The following is an 11658-nucleotide window of genomic DNA, read 5'->3' on the forward strand; positions in this document are numbered from 1 at the left end:
TCTGTTACAAATATCATATTTGTTAAAAATAGTAATAAGAATATTCTTGTCTGTATAACAGACATCATATTTGTGGAAAGTAAAAGTATTAAAATCATCTTGTCTGTGTAACAGACATCATATTTGTGGAAAATATAAGTATTAAAATCATCTTGTCCGTGTAACAGACATCATATTTGTGGAAAGTAAAAGTATTAAAATCATCTTGTCTGTGTAACAAACATCATATTTGTGGAAAGTAAAAGCATTAAAATCATCTTGTCTGTGTAACAGACATCATATTTGTGGAAAGTAAAAGTATTAAAATCATCTTGTCTGTGTAACAGACATCATATTTGTGGAAAGTAAAAATATTAAAAACATCTTGTCTGTGTAACAGACATCATACTTGTAAATGATAAAATAATGTGGTATAATAGGGCTCTAGGCGAAGATCCACATAAAAAAATCTAACGCGCCATTGGTGATACCCCGTGGGTGGTGTGGAAAATCGCCACTCATTAATTTTTTTATTTTATTATTTTAAATGTATATTATATATATATATATATATATATATATATACTGTATATATATTATATATATATATAGAGAGAGAGAGAGAGAAAACAAGTGTTAAATTATTATAAAAAACTAAATAGTTTTATAATATATTTTTGTAATATAATTAGTACATATTTATATTTGTACGGTGTATATATATTTATAATGTATTTATATATACATAGTGTAATATATCTATATAGTTTACATTTTATTTAGGTAATATATATCAGTTACTATGTTCATCGTATATGACTTTTTAAATGACACCCCTACATTGATTGCATATTCTTATAGCTTAATTCAAGAGCTTTCCAAAACACTATAATAATGTTCATTTTATTAATACTTTGCGAGTTATGAGGTTGAAATAATTCTAATTTTACATAAAAAAAATATCTAGTAAACCATTCATTTTCGATTATCTTACCTTCATACTTTTATGTACAAAAAATGAAAGGAATCAATTGGTGTAAAGAAAACATACAGTTTTTTAAGAAAAAATATGAATTGTAATGCAAATTAATATTTTTCTTAAAACAACTATGTGTTTTTTACACCAATTGATTCCTCTCATAATTGTAATAAAAGTAGAAGTAAGATAATCGAAAAATGAATGTACTAGATATTTATGGTTTAGTAAAATTAAGAAATATTTCAACCCTCATAACTCGCAAAGTACTTAATAAAAATGAACATTATTATAGTGTTTTGGAAAGCTTGAATTAGCTATAAAATATCAATCAAATGTAGTGTATTTAAAAAGTCAATGTGACCTTACTGACTGACGACGCCATCCAAGTCAAACTGATAAATCAGTATATAATCTTCTTAAATACTTTTGTTGAACATTTTTTAAACGTATATTTGAGATATTTAGGGTTTCACACTTTTTAGATGTATATATATATAATATAAATACATTATAAATATATTTATAAATATATATATATATATACATATATATATATATATATATATTATAAATATATAAATATTATATATATATATATATATATATATATAATACAAATATAATTATTTAAATATTATTCTTTATAATATGTTTATAATATGTATGTGTATACATATATATATACAGATACATATTATAAACACATTATACAATAAAAATGCTGTAAAAGAAACATTGAGCGCATATCGAAATATCGAGGAGCGTGACGCGTCGCGTATTTCCGTATTGCCCGTCTTTCGGTAGGAAGGAGACAGAAGACTGTATTCTGTCCTCTTCTACTATCCGAAGCTAGCCGAAGCGCCGAGCTCACACGTACGCTTACGCTTACATCCTCATTACCCCCTCCACGCCGTGTTGCATGTTGCTTGCGGCGGAGATCTGGCAGCTTTGTCCACGGTACGAGACTTGCGAAAAAGTAATGCCATAGAACATATCCCTTTCTCAAGACTGCCGCTTCCTTCACGAAGAATAGTTTGCCGATGGTAAATCCTCACAGATCCACAAACGTTGGTACGGACATGAAGAGATCTCTCTCTCTCTTCGATTCGCCAGTCGAGAGGAATGACAAAACTCTAAAACCATCTCGCAAGACTTTTATTTATATCATGCTCCTCTTCCCCTCTCTCTTTCGTCGATGATGTCGCAAACACTTAGGTGATTTTGCGTACAACGTTGGTCAACGGATTGTACTGGATCACGCGATCGTGTATGATGAGACAGTACGCAGTGGTATTCGGCGGCACGTTCTCCTTACACTCGAATTCCAATCTCACATCCACGGTTGCGCTCTTGACCGATTCGTTTTGTCGAGAACAATCGATAACGAACGGACCGTAAAATAGAAACATCCCGACGGAGAGACTCGGCTCGAAAGCGCATATACGTGTCGTACAGAATGGAATATCTATTTTTATCGAAATCCAGATTCATATCGTCGTACGGATAATATTCCCAATTCAAATAGAGTTTCACGTTGATCAATTTGTAGTTGTCGAATTGACTCACATTCTTAGACATGACATTCTTCCGACCTGTCTGCAGAGCGAAGACAACGTATCGTGGTTTCTCCAGATGAGTCGCGGTCTTAATGGCCCACGAATGCTTGGTTGTAAGCTGCAATAGCGGATACTCGTACAGATCCCACGAGCGAAAAGCCATGCTGAGATATCGTCCGCTTTCCGGAGCACGCAGCATCGACAACTTTTTGATTTCGCTCAACAGCACGTGAGGCATTCGCCATTGTATCTTGAATATGTTGATCACAGGCTCTTGCGCCGAATTTCCAAACAAACAATTATCGTCGTTGCGCGATCGTATCAAGATCAATTCGTGACGAGCGTTAATCACAACGCGTCTGTAATCCTCGCAAAATCCCAGCAACATGTAGAACAGTACGCAAAAATTGAAACGTCCATTCGCGTTAGTCGACGCATCCCAGCCGGGATTTTTCATAATCACGTTTCTATCGGATGATACCGTTACATAGTTTTTGAGCGTAGTAGTTATACCTACGTTTCTATTGCGATCAATCTCAAGCAGTCGAGTTCGTATCGAATCTCATCGAACATGAATGCGACGCAATTATTTCCAGTACCAATTCATTTTCTCCTTCGGCTGCTGGTCTGTTTTCCGTTAGTTGTCCCTCGATGTATAGGAAACTCTCATGCGGCAGCATATACAGATCCTGTTGTTGTATCGTTAAAAATAGGTTCATCACCGATGTTGAGATCGTCGGTCATCGTTCAGCTGTTTCGCACCGCGAATTCCAAAGATTGCAAAAACGCAACGTTCGATGCGCTGAGTTTCTTTTTCTCGGATGATTGGATATTAGCGAACGCCGACGTTGTTGTTGGTGTCGCTGATTTCGTAAAGATTGCGTATCTCTCACGTCTTTCGATCCGTTCAACACGAGCATCTCATATGTCGCATACGTACGTTATCGCCGCAGCCGTCGTACGTGCAATCTTACGGTGATCTCTTCTCCTCGAAAATTGAGCAATCGTCTGTTCTGGTCGACGCGTAACGTTAAATCCGTAATGCTCCGCGCGATGATCGGCAGGTAAATGATCTGCGCCGGCGTTTCCGATATCTTATATCCCGGCGGTACTCTCGGTGAAAATTCGTGTATCGTATGAACGAGTTTTCCGTTGTTGTACGCGCCCGCGGTGACGTTACATTCTACGCGGATAATATTAACATTGATGATGTTAATCGGCATATTCGATTCGTACCATTTTCCCGGCTCGAGAATACGATTCGAGAATCCTAGCAGCGATCCAATGTTGTCGGGTTTGCTAAAGTTTAATCTGTATGCGTATTTGATCTCGCTCCTCATCATATTGTAATTAGCGGAGCACTATCGGATATTCACCATCTTCATAGTCACCGCCGTCAATATGTTTCTTATCGCGATGTTTCCGTGAAATTGCACGTTTCAAAAATTCATGTATATCTCGCAACTCGTACAATCCCTTGGGAATCGTAATTTCCGCGTCGTCTTTACCAAAATAAAATTTATTATTCGAGGAATTCACGTTCGGTATCGTGTAATATTTCTCAAAATCCGTTAGACCGAGTTCGTATTCATCGTCGCTCAAATCTACAGTGGGAAAGAAGTTTGCCGCGAGAACGCTACCATTCCCAGTCAACGTGAATGTCATAGACATGTCGACGAAACTATTTAACGAATACTGAGTTAAATCGCGATATCCGTCTTTAAATTCGCACGCATCGACCGTTCGAAGAAACTGCAAGCATAATTGTCCGCAGATGCTCTGATCGTAAGTTTGAACAGGTGTGTGATTGTACTGTATCTTCGTTACGTTTTGTCCGAAATATCGCACCAATTCGATCGGTGGTCGAAGATTGCCGAAACTGTCGAAATATATAACGCGATTCCCCCTCTTTGCGTATGCTACCCAATGAGTACCCGGTCCTTCGACGCTATCTAAATTTACGATGCTCGTTTTGTCAAATACCACCGATCGGTAGAGAGTTGCGCATGAAAACGCCTCTAAAATATGGAATCCGCATATGTTTCGCCAGTTGTAGCAATTGTAGTTGCGCACTGCGGCATTTTTAACGTTTCTTTGACGTTTTTTTTTCTCGTTGAGACTCCTCGTCTGTGTTTGTAAGGAGCGAGATATAATCCGCGATCTTCCATGGCGCGATTGTGACGTAGCATCTCTTGCATCTGACGTTGCGCGGCTTTTCCGTCGTTCACCACCTTCGCTACACCCGCCGCTCCGCCGATCAGGGATCCGAGCGCACCCAGCATTGGTAGAATCGGTAATACGCCGCCGCATTTCGCTACCGGAAGTATCCGTTTCTTCGCAGTTTTCTTCTTCGTCTTCATCTTCGTCCTCTTCAGGCCCATACCGAGCTTCGTCTTGGCTTTCATCGCCGCCCAGACAGCTGTGGCGGCGGCTCTCTCACCGAGAGTCGAATCTGTCGCACCAATACGATTTCGCGCTTTCTTGACGAGTATCCTATCCGCCGCGTGTCTCTCGGTGAGATCGTTGCTCCGAGAGTACGCTATATCGTGTTCGCGACACGCCGCGTCCAATAAATTTATACCTCGATCGCCACTGGCTAATCGCTTCTGCAACGGCGTGCCTGGACCGCAAAACTGATAGCCGGGAATATGGAATTCGATCGGAAGCGCGTTTATCGTACGATTTAAGAGACCGCTGCCTCTTACGATTCTTGCTGACATACGTCGCAATCTTTTATCAACGGAGGCGGACTGTCGATGTGCGTTCGCAGCCACAGCTGGTTGTAATGTCGCATGCACGAACGAAATTGTCGTACCTCAGGATCAGCCTTTATATATTCTGGAAGCTTGTCCCACAATCGTTCCACCGAATCGTAATCACCGAAATTTTGCAGTAAAAGAATCTTCGGGATATACTGCAGTTGTTTGGCGGTAAACCCGAGAATGTCTCTCTCATCCGACAGAAGGAGAAATATTTTTGATACTGAGCGGTTTCAAGTCTAGATACCTCTATAAATAGGTCTCCCCCTCGCGATCATTCGCAAAATTGGTTCGAAACAGAAAACATGCGGTTCGTACAACAGCCTTTGACGATACGCGTGACGAATTGCGACGACAGATTACGATCGATGGGGGACAACGCGGCGATGCGCAGACACGGTACGATGCTACCGACTACTATACGTGCGATCGTTTGCGGTCCCTCGAATTGTCGTAAAACCAACGTTCTGATAAGTCTACTGGAAAGTCCACACGGTGTACGTTTCGAGAACGTGTACGTGTACTCGAAGTCGTTGCAACAGCCGAAATATCGATATCTGGAGAATTTATTGACGCTGATCGACGAAATCGGCTACTTTACGTTCTCGAATAACAGTGACGTCATTCCACCAAGCGAGGCACGTCCAAACTCGATTTTTGTCTTCGATGACGTGGCGTGCAACAAGCAAGATACGATAAGAGAGTACTTCTCAATGGGTCGTCACTCGAACGTCGACTGCTTCTATCTTTGTCAGACGTACACGAGAATACCAAAACCTCTTATACGCGACAACGCGAACCTGCTGATCTTGTTCAAACAGGACGGTACAAATTTGAAACACGTGTACAACGTTCACGTGAATACCGACATGTCGTACGAGGATTTCAGTGAATTATGCCGTACTTGTTGGCAGCAAAAGTATGGATTCCTAGTGATTGATAAGGACAGCGCGTTTACGAACGGGCGATATAGAAAAGGATTTAACGTGTTCGCGATACCGCGAAACGATTAGTCGCTGTCGACATTCCGTCGAGAAGAGTGAAATGCTCGATATTCCGTCAACATGGCTAGAAGCGATAATATTCGTGAAGATTGAGAAAACGAGCGAATCGATCCGCAAGAAACATCGCGCTTTAAAGACCGGTAAGATCGACGAAGATATCGCGGTCACAACCCATTTTAGGCCTATTATCGAGTCACTGCAAAAGATCGTCGACAACTCTAGCGCAATCGCGGTGAAAAACGAGTCGGAGAGTAACGCTGACGCTATAATTAAAACGTTACCCATCAAGCGATACAAGGAGGAGGAGGAAGAGGGAAAGGAGGAGGATGCGACACCGAAAAAGAGGAAACGATCGAAGGCGAAGCGTTTATCGATGCCGCGTATATCCGATCTATCGGATGCTTTATCGGATGAACCGCCAATAACTTCTACACCGTCCGCGACACCGAGAATTGCGCAACTCGCGATACCCGAATCACTCGCGATCGAAGATGTTTTCGAAACCACGGGCAACCCGCTCGAAACATCCGTTCAAAACATGTTACAAACGTCGGAAAGTCAAGAGGTGTTACGAGAGCACTTGGGACCAGTGGAACAAAAATACATGTATTCATGAGCGCTCTTCTTAGCGGCGACGAAAGAAAAAACGCGATCGATCACGTGTACGGTCTATTTCGACGAGAATGGAATGCGTCTCGGTAACAAACGATTCGACATTGACAAAGATGACTCTATAATCATAGACAATGTGAGATACATTGGTACACCAAGATTATACGAGTTGATCTTCAAGAGAATTCCCGATGATGTCGTATACACTGAGGACGATGTGCAAAAATATAAGAGCATATTGATGGCGACGAGTGCGCATAAACGTCAATATGATGCGCAAGGTCAATTAAAGAACAACAAGAGATACAAGTATAAACAAATAATCGCGTCGTTGATGTCGATCGAATCAAAAAAGAAAAAAACGGGAACGGGAGTATACACGCCTCGCGCGATGACGCTAACCAATAATAAGATCGATTACGTGCACTGGGACGATCCCAACGAGATAGTGGATCGCCTACGATTGCTCGATGCTTCGCGTCGAGCTGGCCACAACGCTCACGACAACGAGATCCTGTCGATCATAGAGGAACTTCGCGAAGCCGGCCTTATTATAATTAAACGGTGTCTCGACGAAACTAATCAGTCGATCGACGTCACTAGCATCGAAAAACAATGCCTATCAACAAATTTGGATTATTCGAACGGAGAAACGTAGAAATCAGCACGAGCGATGATTGGGATAAATTGGTGACGAGTTACTTGCGTCAAAACGCTCTGTGTCGCGTCGCTACGGACTATGACGCGAGGTCGCGCAAGATTCGCCGTGTAGGGCAACCTGAGACTGATACCGATGCAGTCAACAAACTGTACGTGGACGAATGCGTTAAAACGTTGAAGAATCGACAAAAAGATTCAGACGAGAAAAGCTGACTGCGTTCAATAAGGACGTGCGAGCTTTGCAGACTGCGATAAACGAGCTTCGTCATATGATTAACACTACTTCAACGGCTATCAACCTGTAATGTGTTGTAGTGAACGGCTTAGGAGCGGCTATTGTACAATTATTAATCGAACGGCTACGAACGATTATCCAACGATTATCGAGCTATAATGAGTGGCAGTGATCGAAGAGGAAACGGTCTCGAACGAGGCTACGAACAATTCAAGAATAGCTGCGAACGAGGCTACGAGCATCTTAAGGACGGCTGCGAACAAAGCTATGAACACGTCAGGAAGGGCTACATATGAGGCGGCATACAGTCCGGAACAGCTACGAACGAGTCAAAAACGATTGTCAACGAGGCTACGAACGGGTCAGAAACGACTGTGAACGAGGCTACGGATTACTTAAAAACGATTATCAACAGGGTCAATCACGTCAAAAAACGGCTCAAAAACGGCAGTGAACAGCTAGCGAACGGCAGTGAACAGCTAAGGAACGGCTAAGGAACGACAATCGAACGAGTCAGCAACGGCTACGAATGGCTATTGAACGGCTATAAACGGCAATCGAACGGGTCAGCAACGGCTAAAGAGTGACAACGAATAATAAAACGCACGGTGATACACGTATCATTCGATCGACGAATCGAAACAACGATGAGTCGACGATCGGGAATAACTGAGGAAACGAAGAAACAACATAGTTTAGAGAAACGGAAATTGGTGAACGAACTGCACGCACCGGCGAGAAAAAATTTCCCTCGAAGACACGTCATAGTGCGAGGATACGATGACCTGTGGCAAGCCGACATCGTCGAGATGCGTCCGTACTCTCGTTTCAACAGAGGTTACAACTACATACTCACAGTCATCGATGCGTTGAGCAAGCACGCGTGGGCCGTACCGCTCAAGAATAAAGGCGGAAACGAGACAGCTGACGCTATCGCCGAGATCATTCGAGATAGCGAGAGGTGTCCGAAAAACATACAGACCGACAGGGGGAAGGAATTTTATAACGCCGACGTGCAACGGCTCATGCAAAAACACAGCATCAATCATTATTCTACATATTCGGTATTGAAGGCATCGATCGTTGAGCGATTCAATCGCACGCTAAAAAACGACATGTGAAAGATGTTTACGCTGAACGGATCTTACAAGTGAGTCAACGCGTTGCCGGGACTCGTATCGGATTACAACGCGCGCAAGCATCGAACGATCGGTATGCGACCCGTCGACGTTACTCCCGCGATCGCTGAAAGACTCTTGGCTACTGTGGCCGTGTTCCGTTTTTACTGTCAGTACTGGCAGTACTGCAAATCTGTTCCGTTATAAGGATGCAGTGCACTACAATAGTATCTAGTTCCATCAATGACGTCATAAATGGCAGTCATCTTGGCACTGCAATTACTGTGGCTGAGAAGGTGAAGCAGCTACAGTACAAACATGGCGGCGAGCAGCGAGATAGAAAAATTAGATTTAATAGATGCGGAAACACATATAACATATACAATACATATCAATGCAGAAGATGCACATAAAGCACGAATGGTAAGTACAAGTTATTTAATTAAATGTAACTTGTAATTTATCACAAATTTGTTCCTGTCTCTTAAATACAGTCATTTCTTAGTATTTGATCTTGGAGAATTAAAATAATTAATTAAATTATTTTGCATATAAAATTGAATATAGTATTATTAGAAACAAGTTTTTATTATTTTTAATCTTATTGATGTATATGTCCAGCGAGAAATGATTTATCGATTAACAAGTCATTAGTATATTATATAAGTTAATATATTATATAAAATATATAATATATTGTACAGTTATTTCCTATAAAACGTAAATATTGTAACGATGCATCCATGCACCCCTACTTATCCCCAGCAGTCGATCGCTGGAAGTTGCCGCCCGGCATAACACCCGGCAAGGGCACGCCGCTGAGCGCCACATTTTTTAAACGTAGCGACATTAACGACAAAGCCGTGCGAAAGGCTTTGAAACAGCGAAGCGCGCCGAAGACGACCGACGGGGCCCGAACGATCGGGTTAAGTCCCCGCGCGCCCGGCTCCACCGCGCACCACGAACGGAGTCGTCACGATTAGCACCCATTCGGCGGGGGTAACTACGTTTTACGCCGGCGCGGACTAATTAGCCCAGTATAAAAAGAGCCTGTCAACCCGATTAAAGATACTCTTTTCCGAGCTTCTCGAGCGCTCAAGTCGCAACAGCAAGCTAACCCAGAACGCCGAAAACAACGAAACCAGCGGTAGGGAGTACCCTGCCTGGGAATTTCCAGGGTTCGCAAAAGTAGGCGCATCCTTTCTGAGTACAAGCAGAAATTGGCGCGTTCCCCGATCTCCCCGGGAGTTTCCGACCCACGCACGACTCCATTTCCACCACCCGTCCGACCGGTGCATACGGAGGTAGAGTGGAGAGTTACCCCCAGCGGGCCGTTCCCGCTAGCACGGTCTTCCCGAAGAAAAATCCCATTCTCAACGCGTTCCGAGAAAATACGCGGCTTTACGCGCAACCCCGCAGCCACACAAAAAGCGCACGAAAAACGCCGGCACGCGCCGTGACGTCACGCGTTCATTGACCGAACTGGCAACCGAAACAAATCAACAGCTGATCGTTATTAAATTCATTATTATCGGCAAACGCATCGGCGCATCGAATCCGGACTTACACTATCTGCTGCGCGATTTTACGGTGCATCCGACCGCTCGACGTCAAACATAAGTTTGGTTCTAAGTACCCTAAAACATCGTGCAATTGTAAACGCATTTTCACGCGGGTCACGAGACACCGAGCGAGTGCCCGAGGTTTATCGCGAGCCACGCCGAGTTTTTTGCGACGCCGACGCGCACACATCACGCACACATCACGCACACAACTGTAATCTCAGATCTTTCTTTCTTTAAATATATTTCTTTCTTTTTTTGTTACATATATCAATTTTGCGGCTATTAATTTTCACGCCTGCCTAACCGATCCTGATAAACACGACTGCAGTTATCCACGGTAAATAACGAAAATAAGCACGTTACAATATATTTTACAGATATGCAATTTGCTCATAAATTATTGCAAAATGCAAAGAAATTAGAGTGCGGTATGTAATATCGAAAAAGATTCACCTAACATGTACCTACATTGTAGATATTTCAAAGTATTAAATAAGTCAATTTTATTAATTTAGCCCTTATTTTGAAGTATTTTTAATGATAAACAGACTTTATCTATTATTTAAAATATAATATTATAACTTTTTTAAGTTAAATAATGATATCAATAAGTACAAGGACATCAAATAATCAGTCTTATAACTTATTATAACGTGCAAAAACAACACCATCACAGTTTGGTATATAATATTGTTTAAAGCAAAATGTTCTTTCTCCCTTACATTGTCTGCATTCTGATACACTGGTACAAAAGTCTAAAAATTTGTGTTATGTAGATAAATTTTTAACGATATTAACAATGAATATAGAATGCAGTCTAAATATTTACTATAAATCTTAATAAATAATACCATATTAATAGATGAAGAATTTGGTATAGATGACCCAGATTGCAATGAGTTGAATAAACAGTCAAATAAAGAAGGTACGTTATTATATATAACTTGTATAAATCTAATCTTTTATTTTAACCTATAAAACTATTGTGTGTTAATTTGTTATTGTTAGTAATATTAAAGTTTACTGATGCATTTTTTTATATTTTGCAGATACATACATTTGGAGCAAAAAGGAAACGTTATTATTAATAAGTTTATAAAGAAAATGAAGCAATGTTTACATCCGAGAAAACTAAACAACATTCATGTTGGGAATATATAGCAAAGAAAATGACAGAGAAGGTTATAATAT

This window comes from Camponotus floridanus, unplaced genomic scaffold (genome assembly GCF_003227725.1).
Source record: "Camponotus floridanus strain SB8 unplaced genomic scaffold, Cflo_v7.5 scaffold281, whole genome shotgun sequence".
In the NCBI taxonomy this organism is placed as follows: Eukaryota; Metazoa; Arthropoda; class Insecta; order Hymenoptera; family Formicidae; genus Camponotus; species Camponotus floridanus.